We start from the raw sequence: 3,689 nt of genomic DNA, 5'->3' as shown, positions 1-3,689 counted from the left end.
TATATATACATAGAAACATATATGTATATGTATGACTACATATACATAGAAACCAATATATATATATATATATATATATATATAGTGCATTTCAAGTACGCACAAATGCGTACGCATTCCACCAAAAAATTCATGCGCAGGGGGGTTTTTGAAAAAAAAACCCAAGCCACTCGTGAAGCCAATCCCCAATAAATTCGTCACTCTCTCTCTCCTCCCTCAACTCAAGAAATCAGATTCAGCTCTCTCCCCAACCCCCTCACCGCCCCACGCCGAGCTCCCCTTCGCTGCTCACTGACCTCGCCAAACCCCTCAACAGTCGCCGCGCTCCTTCCGACAGCAACACCACCGACCACCTCCTCCCTTGTGTTGTGCGCAGCGGAAATTTCGGCAGCACCTCCGGTGCGCAAGGTGCACAACAAGAGATTAGATCACAATGAAATTCTCGTTTCTCAAAGGAAACAAGAACCAAAAGCCAGATATCTCATCAAAGTGAGATATCAGCTCTTCCTCTCGTCAGCTCTAGGACTGCGCGTCGAGGGAACCTACAAGCTATTACAAATCATGGTAAGAACACAACTTTTACGTGGTTCGGCAAACTGCCTACGTCCACGGGGCAAGGAGGGGGAGATCTACTATTAGAGGGAGAGATACAACTAGGGTTTACAAACAACACTCAATCTAAACCCTCAAACAAACTCTCAAATCCCTCACAATATCTCTCTACAAAAAGCACAAAAAGACTGCACACAATCACTTCTGCCGAAAAATAAATCCCTGCACGAAGCCGTAGTCTTTTTCTTGCGCTCAAACCAGCCAGCAATAGTTCCGTGCACCTCTACCTTCAGCCTAGCTTCGTAGCTGCAAAAATCCGCAGCCACCAACTTCACGAAAAGCTCCTCGCGCACACAAATCAGCCGCCAACGAAAAAAACTCCTGCACCCCTCACTTCGCACCTAGCCCTAGGGAAAATCATGTTGATATATATATTACTATTTAGATTTGGGTGGGCCTGACATTCTTCTCTTCACGCGGAAATGAAGGCTTGGTTTTTCTCTTCACGCAGTTTTCAAAACCGCATGAAGTCCATCAACCGACCACCTCCTCCCTTGCCACGCCGCCAGCCTCTCCCCGAGCTCCCCAGATCCGCACCCCATCACCGCCCCTTCGTCGCCGCCGTCCCTCATCACCGCCTCCATCCCCCCTCTACCACCGTCACCCCTGTCCACCTCATCTCCGCCTCGCCGCCTCGCCTCAACTCAGCAAGAATTGCAGCTTGGGAGTTTTCAGGCAACTGAATCTCCACAAGAAATTTGACGTCTTGAAGTTTTCGATCATTTTTTGCTTTAATGACCTGAAGTTTAAATTTGTCCAAAAGATGCAATGAAATTTTTTGAGAAATAATTATCATTTGTAACTTATCGGAATATCAACGTCAAAAATGGGCAAAACCTAGATACTAAAGTGAACTATTGCAAATATGGCTTACGCCAATGAAATTTCGAATTTGACTAACTCAACTTCTGATGTAGGAACCAAATCAATTTCACCATTTGCAATTGAGCAGAAAGCAACAACATCATGGGATTTCAGAGGAACAAAGTACTACAGGTACTCTGCAATGGTGACCAACAAGTCATCTAAAATTGCAAAGAACCTCAACATTTCGATATCAAAGTTCAATGGTGAATTGTGGGGGCTAACAAAGTCAGAGAATGGATATTATCCTACATGGGTTGAGTCGTTGCTTGCGGGTAAAAGCTTTGAGTTTATTTACATCCACTCAGATACTCAAGCTGACATCTCGGTCTCTGGCTATACATTGATCTAAAATTTGTGCAGTGATACAACTAAAGGGGTCTTCTTTTTTTCTCTCTTTTTTTCTGGTAAAGCATATTAAGAAGAATAATATGAGGATTTGAGGAGGAAGCAGCGATGGGACAAGGACAATTTGCTCATCCTCTTTCTTCTCTTCTCGCATTTCTTTTTGTATCGTTGAATTTGTAACCGAGAGGTGAAGGGTCATCTCGGCTCTTCCAATGAATGGGGTCTGTTTGAAAGGTTGTTGTTGTTCTAATTACTTCTCTACTTCATAACTTTATGCCATTATTGATCCAGATCATTCTTTGTCTTGAATGCAATAGTGAAGAACATGGCACTGGTTCCGTTTAAATTTGTGAAACTTGGAATAAGGTTCTTTTGGAAAGTTGGGAATACGAGGAAAAGCCAGAATTTGAGAACAACGTTTCTACGTTGAGAAAAATATAACACTAACTAAGAATTTGAGAACATAGCACTTAGATTTCCTCACATCCTTAAAACACACCACATTGAAGAGCAGTGACTCTAGAAACTAAAGATGCTTGATCAGTGTATGATAATATGCATCTCATTCATTCTCTTGCAGTTCAAAGGCGCAAATGTGCCATTGCCTGCTTTATTTGAACAAGAATTATGCACTATGTCAACATGAAGAGCGATTAACATATTGGATCGAAACTATTCAAATAAAAAAGACAAGGGGAAAAATAGTAGAAGAAAAGTATTACAAAATAATAACAGCTACAAAATCAAAATTATATCCACCGTTACACACAAACTCCCCTCTCAATCATATACTACAATATCCCATACGAAACCACAAAACATAACCTCGCTCTCATCTAAGTGCATTGATGAATGCAAGCAGAGAGTCAACATCCCTCTTCTCTGATGGATACTTTATCGGTCTCGAGCCATTCTTAGTAAACAACAGTATCGTCGGAAAACTCCCAAGCTGCAATTCTTGCTGAGCAAACGGCTTTTCATCCCCATCAGCTCTGAACTTTGCAACCTTAACATCCGAACCCGATAACTTCTCAGCTAACTCAATATAAGAACTCTCCATCGCCTGGCAAAATCTGCACCAAGGCGCGTAAAGCACAACAACCCAAGGCTCTGCTCTCCTCTCCAACTTCATCAGATTCTCAATCCCCGGCCTTGACAGTCTCGCTTGCTGCGTCTATTAGATCATCTCCATCATCCTAGCATTATAACCAAACCTGGAGGAGGTTGGAGTTGACTCGCAGGGCTTGGGGTCACGACGGAGGACGGAGGAGCTCGGCAGTCGGATGTTGGGCTGGGCGAAGCTCGAGGAGCTAGAGGTGGGCAACAGCGAAGCTGGGGGTGAGGGCTGGCAGCTGTGTTGGTTGAGCGGCGAGGCGGAGATGAGGTGGACAGGGGTGACGGTGGTAGAGGGGGGATGGAGGCGGTGATGAGGGACGGCGGCGACGAAGGGGCGGTGATGGGGTGCGGATCTGGGGAGCTCGGGGAGAGGCTGGCGGCGTGGCAAGGGAGGAGGTGGTCGGTGGTGTTGCTGTCGGAAGGAGCGCGGCGACTGCTGAGGGGTTTGGCGCGGTCGGTGAGCAGCGGAGGGGAGCTCGGCGTGGGGCGGTGAGGGGGTTGGGGAGAGAGCTGAATCTGATTTCTTGAGTTGAGGGAGGAGAGAGAGAGAGTGACGAATTTATTGGGGATTGGCTTCACGAGTGGCTTGGGTTTTTTTTAAAAACCCCCTTGCGCATGAATTTTTTGGTGGAATGCGTACGCATTTGTGCGTACTTGAAATGCACTATATATATATATATATATATATATATATTGGTTTCTATGTATATGTAGTCATACATATACATATATGTTTCTATGTATATATA

This window comes from Asparagus officinalis, chromosome 8 (assembly GCF_001876935.1).
Source record: "Asparagus officinalis chromosome 8, Aspof.V1, whole genome shotgun sequence".
NCBI lineage: Eukaryota > Viridiplantae > Streptophyta > Magnoliopsida > Asparagales > Asparagaceae > Asparagus > Asparagus officinalis.
Note: the sequence above shows the minus strand (reverse complement) of the source record.